The following is an 18435-nucleotide window of genomic DNA, read 5'->3' as shown; positions in this document are numbered from 1 at the left end:
TTTCTGAACCTTGGATCGCTTTCTCAAAATCTGTATAACCACTTCAGTTCTGTTTACTCAAGGAGCAACATAGCTCGAAGCAAGAAACAACCCCCATAGGCTGTTCATTGTACCTACATGTGTGCTATATCCGAAAATCCATACTTAGGGTTAGCCTCAAGTTATCTTGGCATTGAATTTTGTATTGCAATTTTATTATATTTTTATTTTATACCCTAAGTTGTTTTTTTTTTTTAATCTATCAGTTTAGAAGGGGAATGAATCTTTTGTAGGAGACATAATAAGAGATCTTTGGGGATTCAAGGGCACTCATAAGCTTGGGAAGCATCTTGTGTGTACATCACTTCTCAGTGTCCATAGCAGAACCTAACTTTTTCATTATGACCAGCAGAACCACTCTGACGTTTTAAATCTACTGTCAATAATGGAAAACATATTGTCAAATGTTTATGCCTACCCAACAGTGCCACATACTGAGCAAAGATGAAGGCTGCTCAGAAATGTTTGTTTAAAGTCCTAAGTAAAAAAAAAGCAGTTTAAGGCTATGTGCGCACAGTGCGTTTTTCGCGGCGTTTTTGCGCGTTTTTCGGGTGCGTTTTTGGCCTCAAAACTGCAGGACTTTGCTTCCCCAGCAAAGTCTATGAGTTTTCATTTTTGCTGTCCGCACACATCTGTTTTTTTTACCTGCGTTTTTGAGTTAAAAAAAAAAATGGACATGTCAGTTCTTTCCTGCGTTTTTCTGCGTTTTCCCCCCATGCAATGCATTGGAAAAACGCAGCAAAACGCAGAGATCAAAAACGCAGCAAAACGCAGCCAAAAACGCACCAAATCGCGGCAAAAACACATGCGTTTTTTGATGCGTTTTGTCGATGCAGGTGCATTTTTGTGCGTTTTTAGCGGCCAAAAACGCACAAAAACGCAGCGTCAAAAAGACGCAGTGTGCGAACCTAGCCTAAAAGGAAGCTATCATCAGAAAATTACCAATTGATTAAAGTACGTTTTTGTGTTAAATGTATCTGAAATATCTTTCAAGTTTTTGTTGCACATTACAATCTGTGTTAAAAATAAAACTCTGCATTTTTAGGGTAAGTTCACACAGTGCGTTTTTCGCGGCATTTTTGCGTGTTTTTCGGGTGCATTTTTGCTCAGAAAACTGCATGACTTTGCTTCCCCAGCAAAGTCTATGAGTTTTCATTTTTGCTGTCTGCACACAGCGGGTTTTTTAGCTGCATTTTTGTGGTGCCCACAAAAATGCCTCATGTCAATTATTTTTTACGTTTTTTACTGCGTTTTCCACCCATTGGGTTCAATGAGATGTTCAAAAACGCAATGAAAAACGCAAATTGCAAATATAGCTGCGTTTTAGTGCGTTTCTATGGCTAAAAACACAGCTATAAATGCAAGGGGTGGGTAGTAAAGTGACATGTACAGGAAGAGGATTCCTTCTGTTAGGAAACACAGAAACGTGAATCATCCCGGTACCGCCACCGCTGCTTCCATTTCCCGTCCGGTGCCATGTCTGCTCCCGTACGGCACCATGTCTGGGTGGGAGGTGGAAGCGGCTGCTAAATCAAAAGTGAACAGTAGAAAAATCTCATACTCACCTATCTGCAGACTCCCGGTGCCATGTCCACTCCCAGCTCCTCTTCCCGGTACCGCCACCCCCGCTCTGGCTGTGTGCCGGCTCCCAGGCACGTCCGATAGCTGCAGGACCTGGTGGTGAGGACCTGGTGATGATCAGCTGATACGGTCACCTGACGCATCAGCTGATCGTAAGTCTCGCAGTGACGCCGGATTTTACCGCCCAGCTGGCTATCAGTTAATGCTGTCAGGAGACTTCATCAGCTGATTACCGGCAGCTCCTGCAGCGGTCGGACAAAAGTCAGCATGGACGTGTGTAGTTGTTTTTTTGTTGTTTTTTTTTGCATCAGCCTAGACTGTACAGCGAGCGAGCGCTAAATGACTGATTCCCCAGCGCTTGCAGTCAGTTCATGACAGCTGCAGACAGGCCGGGCTAATCTACGGAGTTCAGGTGAGAGCACCGGAGATCAGCCTGGCTTGTCTGCAGCTGTCATGAACTGAACCGCAAGTGCCGGGGAATCAATCACTCGGCGCTCGCGGTACAGTCTCGGCTGCACTCCGGAGCTCAGGTGAGCACAGATATTCCACACAGATTTAACTAAATTAGCCAAGCAATGTGCACCGTCTGTCTCTTTCCAGGTCTGTCTCTTTCCCCGTCTGTCTCTTTCCCCGTCTGTCTCTTTCCCCGTCTGTCTCTTTGGTCGTCTGTCTCTTTTCAGGTGTCTCTTTCCAGGTCTGCCTCTTTCCTCGTCTGCCTCTTTCCTCGTCTGCCTCTTTCCCCATCTGCCTCTTTCCCCGTCTGTCTCTTTCCCCATCTGTCTCTTTCCCCATCTGTCTCTTTCCCCGTCTGTCTCTTTCCCCGTCTGTCTCTTTCCCCATCTGCCTGTCTCTGTCTCTTTCCCCGTCTGTCTCTATCTCTCTGTTTCTTTCCCCATCTGTCTCTTTCTAGGTCTGTCTCTTTCTCAGGTCTGTCTCTTTCCCCGTCTGTCTCCCCGTCTCTTTGTCTGTGTCTTTTCCTATCTGTCTCTTTCCCTGTCTTCCTGTCTCTGTCTGTCTCTTTCCCCGTCTGTCTCTATCAAGGTCTGTGTCTTTCCCCATCTATCTTTGTCTGTCTCTCTGGTTGTCTCCTCCTTCCCTGTCTGCCTGTCTCTTTCCCCATCTGTCTCTTTCCAGGTCTGTCTCTTTCCAGGTCTGTCTCTTTCCAGGTCTGTCTCTGTCTGTCTCTTTCCCCGTCTGTCTGTCTCTTTCACCGTCTGTCTGTCTGTCTCTTTCACCATTTGTCTGTCTGCCTCTTTCCCTGTCTGTCTCTATCTCAGTCTATTTCCCTAGCTGTCTCTCTGTCTCTGTCTGTCTCTCTCTATCCGTCTCCCCACCGACATCTTATTACCTCACATATAAGCTTCTTATACTATGAATGTATTTTGTTCCTATAGCAACCAATCACAGCTCCTACTAATAACCTGTAGTTCCAGGCTCCATTTACTTTAATGGAGCCATGTTTTTTGGAGAGTAACTGTAAAGTGCGGGGTTACATTTTCCTGTCAAAACATAGTCTACGACGTTCCCTGGGTCACATGAGGTGTCTGTGCAAAATTTCCTGATTGTAAATGCGACGGTGCGGATACACTTTTCGTTTCACTTTTTCCCCATTATGTAGATAGATAGATAGCCTATGACGATCTTGCTGTAGCACGTGGCGCTGCACGGGATATTAACTGTCTCTGTTTCTCTCCCATTCTCTGTCTGTCTCCCCCTCTGTATATATCTCTGTCTCTCTCTCTCTCTTTGTCTGTCTCTTTCCCTGTCTGTCTCTGACTGTCTGTCTCTTTCTCCGTCTGTCTCAATCTCTTTCCCCTGTCTGTCTATCTCTTTCCCTGTCTGTCTATCTATCTCTGTCACTTTCCCTGTCTGTCTCTTTCCCTTTCTTTCCCTGTCTGTCTCTTTCCCTCTGTCTCTTTCCCTGTGTCTGTCTCTTTGTCTGTCTCTTTCCCTCTCTTTCCCTGTCTGTCTGTTTCCCTGTGTCTGTCTCTGTCTCTTTGTCTGTGTCTGTCTCTTTACCTGTCTGTGTCTGTCTCTCTCTTTCCCTTAATTTAATAAGAAATTTTTCTTAAATTGTTGCCTATATTAACCAATCAGAGCTAAGATGAATTAACTGTAGCAAAATAGAAGCTAAGCTGTGATTGGTTGCTATTGGCAGCCTGATAAATCTCCAGGCAACAGAAAGCCCCCCCCCTGACAGTATATATTAGGTCACACATACACATAATAGACAGGTCATGTGACTGACAGCTGCCGTATTTCCTATGTGGTACATTTGTTGTTCTTGTAGTTTGGCTGCTTATTAATCAGTTTTCTATTTTTGAAGGATAATACCAGACTTGTGTGTGTTTTAGGGCGATTATGTGGTGAGGTTGGTGTATGTGTGGGGAAATGTGTGCTGAGGGTGGTATATGTGTTCAAGTGCGTGGTAGTGTGTGGCGCATTTTGTGTGTGTGTTCATATCCCCGAGTTTGGTGAGTATCGCATGTCGGGGCCCCACCTTAGCAACTGTACGGTATATACTCTTTGGCGCCATCGCTCTCATTCTTTAAGTCCCCCTTGTTCACATCTGGCACCTGTCAATTTGCCCCCAACACTTTTCGTTTCACTTTTTCCCCATTATGTAGATAGGGGCAAAATTGATTGGTAAATTGGAACGCGTGGGGTTAAAATTTCACCTCTCAACATAGCACCCGGCGCTGCCCGGGATAGTAACTGTCTCTCTGTTTCTCTCCCATTCTCTGTCTGTCTCCCCCTCTGTATATATCTCTCTGTCTCTCTCTCTATCTCTTTGTCTGTCAGTCTCTTTCCCTGTCTGTCTCTGACTGTCTCTGTCTATTTACCTGTCTGTCTATCTATCTCTTTCCCTGTCTGTCTATCTATCTCTGTCACTTTCCCTGTCTGTCTCTTTCCCTCTCTTTCCCTGTCTGTCTCTTTCACTGTCTGTCTCTTTCCCTGTATAAAAAGAGAGAACTCCGGCACTCTACCCCAATGATATCAGACAAAGTACTTGTTGAAAAAAGGTTCTTTTTTATTGCAAGAAAAGTTCATACATGTGTTATGTCCAAAACAAGACGTTTCAACCCCATAATATGGTCTTCATCAGAAGACCATCTGTGATTAGCAGGCTAGGTGAGTTGATAGTAGGAGATGCAGTGCAGCGAGCACCAAAGGGAATAGTAACTCACAAATGTGGAACTTTAGTCTACCAATTATTGGTCGTCCACAATGACTATACTGGTATAGCCCCCCACTGATTTTAGACTGTGGTGTGGTCACAGGCTGCATGCGCTTGTCTCATTGTAAAATGTGACTATCTTGTAGGAGGGGAGCAGAAGTGTATCCCTATGTCCTGTAAGGTTTGCACTGATACATGTGTGCGCAGACCTCAATTGGTATAGGGAAACTGGTAAATGCAATATAGGTATCCAGGGATGGTCTGGGCTCGTGTAGTATAGTAGATGGGCTTATAGGTATATAATTGGAGTCCTTACTTTAACATATAGGGATACACGCCACTTGTGCAGGGATGTATGTTATATCATGTAGTCATGAAAACTCCTAACGGGTGCAGGACTGTCTGAACCTGTGTTGTGGAATGAATGGACCGGCTCCCTATGTATGGCGGTGCATACTATACTACATGAGCCCAGACCATCCCTGGATACCTATATTGCATTTACCAGTTTTCCTATACCAATTGAGGTCTGCGCACACATGTATCAGTGCAAACCTTACAGAACATAGGGATACGCTTCTGCTCCCCTCCTCTCTCTCTCCGTCTGTCTCAATCTCTTTCCCCGTCTGTATATCTATTTCTTTCCCTGTCTGTCTATCTATCTCTGTCATTTTCCCTGTCTGTCTCTTTCCCTGTCTGTCTCTTTCCCTCTCTTTCCCTGTCTGTCTCTTTCCCTCTCTTTCCCTGTCTGTCTCTTTCCCTCTTCTGTTTCCCTGTGTCTGTCTCTGTCTCTTTGTCTGTCTCTTTCCCTGTCAGTTTGTCTCTTTGTCTGTGTCTGTCTCTTTGTGTCTATCTCTTACCCTGTCTATGTCTGTTTCTTAGCCTGTCTGTGTCTGCCTCTTTCCCTGTCTGTGTCTGTCTCTTTCCCTGGCTGCATTGTGACACGCCAACATTCCATATAAGGGCGTGGCTGCGCATTCTTCTGAAGTTCTGGCTGCACTGTGGCTCCCAGCTCCATTCGCTTTAATGGAGGCAGGTTTTTGGCGAATAACTGCAAAGCGCTGGGTTAAAATTTCCCCTCAAAACATAGCCTATGACGCTCTCGGGGTCCAGACGTGTGAGAGTGCAAACTTTTGAGGCTGTAGCTGCGACGGTGCAGATGCCAATCCCGGACATACACACACACACACACATACATACACACATTCAGCTTTATATATTAGACTAGCTATACTACCCAGCTTCGCCCGAGTTAATAACTGCTGTTAACAAAATAGACTGTATTAACAAAAATGTATTCTGCACACAAAAACCACAAAACAAATAGATAGAAATGTAATTATTAAATAGTTTCACATGGTGAAATGTGTGCTGAGGGTGGTATATGTGTTCATGTACGTGTTAGTGTGTGGTGCATTTTGTGTGTGTGTGTTCATATCCCCGAGTGTGGTAAGTATCCCATGCCGGGGCCCCATCTTAGCAACTGTACGGTATATACTCTTTGGCGCCATCGCTCTCATTCTTTAAGTCCCCCTTGTTCACATCTGGCAGCTGTCAATTTGCCCCCAACACTTTTCGTTTCACTTCTTCCCCATTATGTAGATAGGGGCAAAATTGATTGGTAAATTGGAACGCCCGGTGTTAAAATTTCGCCTCACAACATAGCACCCGGCACTGCCCGGGATAGTAACTGTCTCTCTGTTTCTCTCCCATTCTCTGTCTGTCTCCCCCTCTGTATATATCTCTCGGTCTCTCTCTCTTTCTTTGTCTGTCTCTTTCCCTGTCTGTTTCTTTCTCCGTCTATCTCAATCTCTTTCCCTGTCTGTCTATCTATCTCTTTCCATGTCTATCTATCTCTGTCACTTTCCCTGTCTGTCCCTTTCCCTGTCTGTCTCTTTCCCTGTCAGTCTGTCTCTTTGTCTGTGTCTGTCTCTTTGTGTCTGTCTCTTACCCTGTCTATGTCTGTTTCTTACCCTGTCTGTGTCTGTCTCTTTCCCTGGCTGCATTGTGACACGCCAACATTCCATATAAGGGCGTGGCTGCGCATTCTTCTGAAGTTCTTGCTGCACTGTGGCTCCCAGCTCCATTCGCTTTAATGCAAAATTTTGTGGCTGTAGCTGCGACGGTGCAGATGCCAATCCCGGACATACACACACACACACACACACACACACACATACACACATTCAGCTTTATATATTAGACTAGCTGTACTACACATACACACACATTCAGCTTTATATATTAGATTATTAAAGTGCCAATAATTGAGCAAAATGCTTCAAAGTTAATAAAGTGCTTAAATATATAACAACGGTGTGGGAAATATGCAAACCCGATACTACAAATCACAGAATTTCCACTTAGAATAAAATTTGTACAGATACTCCCATAGAGAAAGCTTTCTCATAAACATAGCAGGGCATGTGTGAACTAAAGTTCAGCCATTCTTTGCATAGTGAATAAAGGCATAATTACCCGTGTCAATACAGCCACTGTACAGAGTCCCCTGACGCGTTTCGCTACAGCTTCATCTTGAGGGGTGACACCTTCAGATCACAGAACCCTCTTATATTTTGTTAGTATAATTACGCACGTGTCACTTTAGATTTCCATTTTTATGCCCATTAATTACTATGCACAACACACTTTGTCTTTAAATTAATTTAATTAGCAACCTTTTCTAAGTAATATGCATATGCATATGACACTTCTATTTAATGCGATAGTCTGTTTCTTTATTTATTGAACCAACCAAACTTTAAATACAGCTGAATTTTTGTATGATCTAAAAAGCAGATTTTCCTATATATGTATACTTTTAGCTGTTTTTTTCTGCATTTTGTGTCCAATATTAAGCCCTGTATCCACTATGTTTATCCTGACCTACCACATATGTTTTTATGTATGTTTTAAGTAGTTTGACTAATAATTTAAATAAAATATATTTTTTAAGATAATCTCTTGTTTTCTTCTTGGGTATTTATGTAATTTATTGAGATTATTTATAATATATTTTGGTCCATTTGTTTGGTTTGGGTTCAATTAATACATTAGTTTCTGGGGTTTTTAATCCACAGTGGACAGTTTTTGTCATGTATGGTATAAATCTTGCAACTGTTTTTCAACTTTTTTCGCTTATCAATGGATCTGTTAAAAACGGATAGAAAATGGATGTTTAACAATGTTCTTCTATATTTGCTGAATCTTCAAAAAGTTAAACGTCTTAAGACTCATTTAGATGTTTTTGTTTACGTAGGAAAAAAATGGACTGAGTTTTATCAGTGTTTTTTATCAGACTAGAATAAGAGTGTCAGCAGATTATCATCGTAGGAGTTTGGTCTAATTTTAAGCAGTTTTTCTTGAATGAGGTGAAAAGAAATGTTTCTCTAGCTTCTATCAACCAGTCTTCAAAAAATGGATGACACACAAATACAGTCATATGAAAAAGTTTGGGCACCCCTATTAATGTTAACCTTTTTTCTTTATAACAATTTGGGTTTTTGCAACAGCTATTTCAGTTTCATTTATCTAATAACTGTAGGACTGAGTAATATTTCTGGATTGAAATGAGGTTTATTGTACTAACAGAAAATGTGCAATCTGCATTTACACAAAATTTGACCGGTGAAAAAGTATGGGCACCCTTATAAATTTCTTGATTTGAACACTTTTAACTACTTTTTACTGACTTACTGAAGCACTAAATTGGTTTTGTAACCTCATTGAGCTTTGAACTTCATAGGCAGGTGTATCCAATCATGAGAAAAGGTATTTAAGGTGGCCACTTGCAAGTTGTTCTCCTATTTGAATCTCCTATGAAGAGTGGCATCATGGGCTCCTCAAAACAACTCTCAAATGATCTGAAAACAAAGATTATTCAACATAGTTGTTCAGGGGAAGGATACAACAAGTTGTCTCAGAGATTTAAACTGTCAGTTTTCACTGTGAGGAACATAGTAAGGAAATGGAAGAACACAGGTACAGTTCTTGTTAAGCCCAGAAGTGGCAGGCCAAGAAAAATATCAGAAAGGCAGAGAAGAAGAATGGTGCGAACATTCAAGGACAATCCACAGACCACCTCCAAAGACCTGCAGCATCATCTTGCTGCAGATGGTGTCAATGTGCATCGGACAACAATACAGCGCACGTTGCACAAGGAGAAGCTGTATGGGAGAGTGATGCGAAAGAAGCCGTTTCTGTAAGCACGCCACAAACAGAGTCGCCTGATGTATGCAAAAGCACATTTGGACAAGCCAGTTACATTTTGGAAGAAGGTCCTGGGGACTGATGAAACAGAGATTGAGTTGTTTGGTCATACAAAAAGGCGTTATGCATGGAGGCAAAAAAACACGGCATTCCAAGAAAAGCACTTGCTACCCCACAGTAAAAATTGGTGGAGGTTCCATCATGCTTTGGGGCTGTGTGGCCAATGCCGGCACTGGGAATCTTGTTAAAGTGGAGGGTCTCATGGATTCAACTCAGTATCAGCAGATTCTGGACAATAATGTGCAAGAATCAGTGACGAAGTTGAAGTTACGCAGGGGATGGATATTTCAGCAAGACAATGATCCAAAACACCGCTCCAAATCTACTCAGGCATTCATGCAGAGGAACAATTACAATGTTCTGGAATGGCCATCCCAGTCCCCAGAGCTGAATATCATTGAAAATCTGTGGGATGATTTGAAGCGTGCTGTCCATGCTCGGCGACCATCAAACTTAACTGAACTGGAATTGTTTTGTAAACAGAAATGGTCAAATATACCTTCATCCAGGATCCAAGAACTCATTAAAAGCTACAGGAAGTGACTAGAGGCTCTTATTTTTGCAAAAGGAGGATCTACAAAATATTAATGTCACTTTTATGTTGAGGTGCCCATACTTTTGCACCGGTCAAATTTTGTTTGCGGATTGCACATTTTCTGTTAGTACAATAAACCTTATTTCAATCCAGAAATATTACTCAGTCCATCATTTATTAGATATATGAAACTGAAATAGCTGCTGCAAAAACCCAAATTGTTATAAAGAAAAAAGGTTAACATTAATAGGGGTGCCCAAACTTTTTCATATGACTGTAGCATCTGAGGGCTGTCATTTTTTTTTCTTGAAGTACTTATGTTGACGATTTTGAAGAGACATTTTGATCAATGTTGGATATGTCTCCATGATATTGAGTGGATCGCTCGATTTCACAAAAAAAAAAATTAGATATGTGAATTGCCACATAGACTCACAGGTGCAAGTTCTATCCTTGAAAAACAGTAATAGTACTCATACGTAAAAATCTGAGGTCTGAATGAGCCCTTATTCTGACCCAGAAAAGCTGTACAGAATTAGATATGCACCGTGTTTGATGTCTTTAGCACATGGATTTGATGAAAAACTGGTTGTGTGAATAGTTCCTATCACTATAAGGCTATGTGCCCACTAGAGCTTGCTTCTGCGGATAAATCCGCAGGTACGGCCGCAGGTTTCCCGCAGCTGCTCGCCGGAATCCGCAGCTATTTTTAGCGGTAGTACAGTGGAATAGCTGCGGTAAACCTACGGACTTTCATGCGATTTACCTGCGGACGCCCCGGCCTCCATCTCCATAGTGGAGGGCCGGGATTTCCGCAGGTAATTCTGCAGGAATAATTGACATGCAGTTATGTGCGGCTGCGGGACATCTGCAGCTGCACATTCCGCAGCATGGACACAGACACTCCCCATGGATAGGATAACAAGGATAACATGGGGAGTGTCTGTATTTGCTGAAACCTGCGGATTTATCTGAAAAACCCAGATAAATCCGCAGGTTTTCCGCTGCAAAATCCTTAGAAGCAAGCTCCCGTGAGCATGTAGCCTAAGGCTACGTGCCCACGATCAGGGTTCACAGTGTTTTGGACGCAGCATGCTTCAGCAATATCCAAAACACTGCAATGTACAGTACAAGCACAGTGGATGGGATTTCTAGAAATCCCATGCCCAGTGTGCGTGTACTTCACGCAGCATAAACTGTCATGCGGTGCGTCTTTTCAAGCCACAAGCATGTCAATTGTTTGCTGCGGAGTCGCAAGCATCCTCCGTAGGGACAATAGAACAGAGAGACTGCAACTGCTCTAGCCCAGATCGTGGGCACGTGTAGCTGTGGTCTCCTGTGGAGGAGACTCGTGGCCTCGTAGGTCACGACCCACCACGTCCAGGATGCAATGGGTCCTAATTGTGGGCACGTACCTTTAGGGAGCTGAGTTATACTGGTGAAGAATGGCTATTACGCAGAGTACAGAACTGTGATGTTCCGGAAGCAACATACACTGTTTACTTTGAGATTTATAGGACCCGCAAAAAGCTGATAAGGAGTCCTGGACCCCTTCAAGATAATATTGATGACTTATCCTAAGGATAGCACATTAGTATCACAGTCCTAGACGATCTGGTTATCCTATACCACAATCTGCTTCTCCTTTGCTGATGTACGTGTTTAAAACAAAGACAACCAAACAACCTACACAGTCTTTGCCAAATGTGATGTTAACAGTTTGTCTATGTTATTTACTACTCTGCATGTCATATTCTCTGTTCGGCTGGAAGGGTTACACTTGTGTCGATGAAGCAATGGAACAAAAGGCAGATCATCTGTTTGTCATTACTGGAAACAGTTAAAAAAAATAGGGGAAAACTAAAGAAATGGACGGGGTGAATGCTGAGCAAGAGGCGATTAATTCATAGCAGCTGTACCAAACCCCTCCCAAGTTCTTTCATTTTATTTCAAGCTTAATGTGGATGGAGGTCAAACAAGGGGGACCCCACGTCACCCCTAATAAAATAAATAAATGTTTATATGCTTCAAGGGGCAGACAAAACAGTCACTGAAAAGCTTCACAAAGCCTCTAATTTTATGTGATAGATTTCCCCCTATGGACAGCGAGTATCATACTCTAAATATTGTTAGATATTCCGTGCTGTCACGCTTCATACTAATTTACAATAGCTTTATAAGTGATAGACTATAGTTATGTTGCACATAGTGATGTCATGAGGACACCGAATACTTTCCACCATTGCCAGTAAATTACTCTGTTCAAACAAAGAGAAAGGGAAACTCAGCTTGGATTTATGGGAAAAATTCATATAAATCTTCCGCTACTTCAGCCCCAGGCTGATGGAATATCACTGGTCTTTTGGATATTACTGAAAAATATTTGGTTTGTACTTTTATGGAACGCCTGGCTGGAATAGAAAAAAAAACAACATTTCTTTGAAAATCATGCAGGATTGCAGGTACAGTGGAATGTAAAAGTTTGGGCACCCCGGGTCAAAATTACTGTTAGTGTGAACAGTTAAACAAGTTGAAAATGAAATCATCTCTAAAAGGCATAAAGTTAAAGATGACGGATTTCCTTTGTATTTTAGGGGAAAAAAAATAATCTTTTAAATTTTTTAATTAACAAAAAAAAGAAAATGGGCTGATGTAAACGTTTGGGCACCCTGCATGGTTAGTACCTAGTAGCACTCTCTTGGCAAGTATCTCAAATACTTTTTGTAGCCAGCCAAGAGTTTTTCAATTCTTGTTTGAGGGCTTTTCATCCATTGTTCCTTACAAGAGTCTTCCAGTTCTCTGAGATTCCTGGCACGTCTTGCATGCACTGCTTTTTTGAGGTCTAGCCACAAATTTTCAATGATGTTTAGATCAGGTGAGTGTCAGGGCCATTGTAAAAACTTCAACTTGCACCTTTTGATGTTGTCTACTGTGGATTTTGATGTGTGTTTAAGATCATTATCGATTTGTAGAAGCCATCCTATTTTCAACTTCAGCTTTTTTACAGACGCTATTATGTTTGCAACAAAAATTTGAGGAAATTTCATTGAATCCATTATTCCCTCCACCCTTAAAATGTTTGCATTGCCATTGGTTGTAACACAAGCCCAAAGCATGATTGATCCCCCCCTTGCTCAATGACTGGCGATATGGTCATTTCCTAAAATTCTTTGCGCTTTTTTCTCTAGACATACCTTTGATTATTGTGGCCAAAGAGTTCTATTTTAACCTCATTGGTCTACAGGACTTGTTTCCAAAATGCATCAGGCTTGTTTAGATGTTCTTTTGCATACTTCTGAATTTTATGATGAGGACGCAGGAAAGGTTTCTTCTGATGACTCTTCCATGAAGGCCATATTTGTGCAGGTGTCTCTGAACAGTAGAGCAATGTACCACAACTCCAGAGTCTGCTAAATCTTCCTGAAGGTCTTTTGCAGTCAAGCTGATTTGCCTCTGTAGCAATCCAACAAGCAGCTCTCACAGAAATTTTGCTTGGTCTTCCAGACCATATGTTGAGCTTCAATGTTCCTGTTAACTGCCATTTCTTAATTACATTTCGAACTGAGGAAAGGGCAACTTGAAAACGCTTTGCTATCTCCTTATTGCCTCCTCATGCTTTGTGGGACTCCACTATTTTAAATTTCCAGAGTGCTAGGCAGCTGCTTAGAAGAAACCACAGCTGCTGCTTTTTTCACAAAGTTAGACGAGGCTGGTTTTTATAAAGCTGATCTGTTTTTTATCATCACCTGGCCATTTCTAACAATGATAGTGAACAAATAATAACCATAACAGGCTAATTAAGGTCTGAAACCTTGGTCAAAGTTATTTGAGCACATAAATCTCAATACAACTCAATCTCAACACAAAGGGTGCCAAAACTTTGGCATTGGCCCATTCTTCTCTTTGTAATTTTTCAAATGTAAAAGATGAAACTATTTTTTAGGTCTAAAATTCAAAGTAAATATGTACACTTTATACCTTTATGTCTTTTAGAAATCATTTCATCTTCAACTTGCTTAAATGTTCACAATAACAGTAATTTTGACCAGAGGTGTGCAAACTTTTACATGACACTGTATATAAGATCAGAGTATACAGTCGTTGTGTGTGTGCACACATGTATATATTTGTACAAAAGTTATCTATATATAGAGATAAATCACTGCACTTTCAGATATACAGCTCTAGCAAAAATTAAGAGACCACTGCAAAATTTTCAGCTTTTCTGATTTTTCACTTTATAGGTATATTTTTGAGGAAAGAAGGAGAAGGAAACGATCAAAGTCCTTTTTTAGTGCAAAAAAAACATTTTATTGATTGGATAAGGGAGAAAAACACCACAATGTGCATTAAAATCAATGACAATTGGACCGTATATGACCCTCCAAAACCATCATCGGAACATATTATTACCATGATGTACATAAAATGCAACGAACAATGGCATTCAAAATACTCTACATAAGGCCTAAAATACACTTCCGCAAAAAAAACGTCCGTGTGACACGGTCCGTTTTTCGGGTCCGTGTTCCGTTTTTTTGGGGCGTTTCTCCGATATGTATGGCATCCGTGTGATGGCATATGCGAGCCGTGTGTACGTGTAAAATGTCCGTGTTTGTGTGTAAAATGCCCGTGTATGTGTACGTGGAATGTCCGTGTGGAATGTCCGTTTGTGTGTTGCACAATGTCGTTGATACATGTCGGCTGACAGCAGACAGAGTTGCACGATGAGAACGGACTTGGGTGAACTTCACCCGACTTCATTGTCATGCCGCGGCTCTGTCTGTGTGCCGCGTACTGATTAGCGGTCACCTGTGAAGGATTCACCAGTGACCGCTAATCCCCCGAGTGACTGAAGTTATCAGCCCTCTCTCATACTTACCGCTCCCCGATCACCAGTGCGGCGAGGAACAGCTGTGCAGAGAATACACGGCAACAATTACTTTAAATGAGATTGATTAATGAGCAGCCGGCATATTCAAAGTAATTGTTGCCGCGTATTCTCTGCACAGCTGTTCCTCGCCGCGCTGGTGATCGGGGAACGGTATGAGCCGGGGGAAGAAAAAAAACGAGTGCCAATGTAAGTATGACTGAGAACAGCAGAAAAAAAGGTAAGTATACTGAATTTAATTAAAAAAATAAATAAAAATAAGATCGCTAGTGTAAAAACGCACACGCACGAAACGTGCTGAACATGGACATACTCCATGTGTGGTCCATGCAGGCACGGACCCATAAACTTTAGCGGGTCCGTGCCTGCGTGCTGCCGGCCAAAAATGGACATGTCGTCCATGCAGAAAAGCGCACACACGTACTTATCACACGGACACAAGTTCCGTGTGATTTTACGTGTGTGTGCCATCTACCATTGAATAACATGGGTCTCCGTGTGTACGTGTCTCCGGTACGTGCAAATACGTACCGCACACGTACAAATTAAACGGATGTGTGTTGCGGGTCTAAGGCATATATGGGCTATCCAATACAGGAAATAACCCTGATTAGTTTCCAATATACATGGTATACAATCAATATGTACTATACAATATTGTACAGATATTACACCTATCTCATAGGAAATATAAAATGCGGATGCGGATATAAAGGGACAATAACTAGATGTATTAAGAAATTGCCAGAGCACATAGATACAATCTACTCGCTATAATCCAATATATGCAGTAGTACACAGAATCCACAAGGGGGAGTTAATTAAATGTGGGCATAATAAAGTATAGCCTGCATTTTAAGTACATGGAGTCTGTCCACCCACTGTATACACTGTGTAACTACAATCAGGAACATACATACGGCAATCCATAAAGAACTCCCAGAGGGATTCAATAAAGAGTGGGCATAACCAAACATGTTACCTGCACTAGAGTTTGGAAGTCACTCGGGTCCAGAACACGCCCTACGCGCGTTTCGGCAATGCCTTTGCCCCTGGAGGTAAACGCCCAGTAGTGGCCACAGTCTGGATGGATGCCATGACATCTATCCACCCATACCAACTATTGCAAAAACTATATATACCACACAGTATCCATTTTTTCAATGAAAAAGAAAGTGTAGTCTGCTGCTTTTTAGTACAGAATTAAACAATTGGTATTGGAGAATAAAAAGTATGGAAAAGTAAGGACCTGTGAAAACTTTAGAATCTTTTCCAGATATATATATATATATATATATATATATATATATATATATATATATGTATATATTGTAAAGTATTAAGGCATAAACGCAGGGTGCACTTATCCCTAAATTTATGGCCAACCAACATATTGAATCAATAAACATGAGTTGGTCAAGAACATTGCTAGGATTGTGATAATTATCTATCAAGTTCGAAGCAATGACTTTGACCAACTCATTCTGGGATCATTATAATAATCCCAAAATAAGTTACCACCATAACTCCATTACTACAAATTACTTATTCATTAGTACCCATGCTTTGCAGCCACTGTAGTGTACAATCTCTAACTCCTAAGATAATACTATAATTTGTCAGGTAGTAGTTAGACGAGATGTTTTTGCACTGTTATAAAGCTGACAAAACATATAAATGTAAGTTGAAATCTAAGTAGATGATTTTAACAACACAAAGTGCTTCCATAACAGGGGCAAACGCGTGATTCCTTAATAATGACATGAACACAGTCTTCATTAAAGTTCTTGTCACAATTATTCTCTCTTGTTAATCTCGATTATCTCTGGCTTATAGCATTAAGCATTTACACTTGATTTCCATTCCCTCCTCCCCGCTGGTTCATCTGTCTTTGTGTAACAGGACCACACAGATGGATGTTCAATTCTGCTTTAATAACAATGGGAGATGACGACTGTATAAGGACAATTTTCTTCGACTTGCAACGTATTAGTATTGTAACCACAGGTTTAAAATGGCACAGCAGTTTAGATACTCCTGAGCTTTTTTTTGCCAAGTGCTGACTTTCTCTGTAGCTGGAAGGTGGATAAACCGCCACCGTTTCTAAATAATCCTTCATATATTCAAAATCTGACTAGTCACTGAAAAAAATATACATTTAAAAAAATACCTTTTATTAGTTATTGCCTGAAAAACTCTTTAGGTGTCAAAATATTAATACACACATAAACATAAGAACACATAAGTAACAAAGAATGTAGGAAAAAGGGATTCCTCTGTAGAGCCCTGATTCTTATCCTAATATCTCCTTCCCAGCAACAGGCATTTAAGCATGCTAGGGTTCAAGTGGTGTCTGTTGCGAGCGGGGGCCGCTGTCGTTTCTCTCTCTCTCGGGGGCCTGCTCGGATCAGGGTTCGCTGCTGCAGCTTGAGTGGTGATCGGACCCGGGCTCGCACGGCTGCCCGTCCTCACAACCGTTGGAAAGGGGATATTTAGAAGAGAGGTTGTCTGTGACGCCACCCATGGGTTGCGGTGAAGGATGTTGGCACCGCCGCTGCCTGTTGATGGGGGCGCCTGGGGCTGATGGAGCATGGCAGCAAGGTGGGATCCCCTCCACGGGTAGCGGAGGTGTAGTCTCGGGGCCCTAGGATGGAACATGGGAGTGATGGCTGCTGGAGGTGGTGCGCCGGACTGGACCAGGGGACAGTGCCGCAGCCAGGATCATTTTCCTCTGCAACCGCTTTACTGATGCCTCTGCTCTTTGCCAGTCATTGCACTGGTTGCCCATCCACTACAGAATCCAACATAAACTTATCAATCTCACTCACAAAGCTCTCCACAGTTCTGCACCACCCTACATCTCCTCCCTCATCTTTGTCTATCATCCCACCCGTGCCCTCCGCTCTGCTAATGACCTAAGACTGACATCCTCAACAATTCGAACCCCTCACTCCCGTCTTCAAGATTTCTCACGAGCTGCACCTCAGCTCTGGAACACACTACCAAGAGCAATCCGATTAATTCCCAACATCCACACCTTTAAGTGGGCCCTAAAAACTGATTTCTTTAGAGTACCTCACTGCCCTGATCTAATCTAGTCCCTTTCTGCCCTTCCCAAAAATTTACTTCCAATTCTTGTCCCCTGTACCTGCATAAATTCTGGCCAATGACGGGTTCATGCAGCTGCTTTTGAACCCCCTATTAAATCGATGGCTGGACCATATATAACAAGCTTTTCTCTCCCCATTCACATTTTGTGTCTCCCCTATTTCCTCATAGACTGTAAGCTTACGAGCAGGGCCCTCACTCCTCCTGGTATCTTAATGTTGTTATTTTGTATTGTCTCATATTGTCTGTACATGTCCCCACTGAATTGTAAAGCGCTGCGGAATATGTTGGCGCTATAGAAATAAAACTTATTATTATTATTATTACTCCCAGTTCAATAACTTCACACAAGTCCAGTAGTAAACCAAGTTGCCAGTGGCCGGCTGCCTTTGGGGGTGCATTCAGGTCCCACACCCGGTTGATAAGCAGATGACCCTTCCTCCTGCACTTTTGTGTTTCTTTCTCTTTTTGGACAACTTCGCATGGAACGGAGAAGTCCACTCCCGGTTCTATTTGTGTTGGGAACTGTGGCCCGCGAAAGCTTACCCTTGGAATTTCAGCGGATTATTGGCGGACACCCTATCCCCCGCGTTGGGCTTCCGTTTCGCTCTATCTGGGCAGTAAATTTCGACAATGTCTGGAACCTTATCCCCGGCTGGTTAATTGGAGAGGGGCTTGCAACCTTCCTCGCCCTAGGGTCCAGGCACCCCGGCTGTGCATGGCCTCCGGACCGGATTCCCGCTGTTGGTACCGGTGGGCTACAACTCTTCCCCGGTCCACTTTAGGTCTCTCGCGACCGGATCTCCGTCGCCTGTGGCTTTGCTCACCATCTGC

This window comes from Anomaloglossus baeobatrachus, chromosome 7, assembly GCF_048569485.1.
Source record: "Anomaloglossus baeobatrachus isolate aAnoBae1 chromosome 7, aAnoBae1.hap1, whole genome shotgun sequence".
NCBI lineage: Eukaryota > Metazoa > Chordata > Amphibia > Anura > Aromobatidae > Anomaloglossus > Anomaloglossus baeobatrachus.
This window is presented reverse-complemented; position numbering follows the sequence as displayed.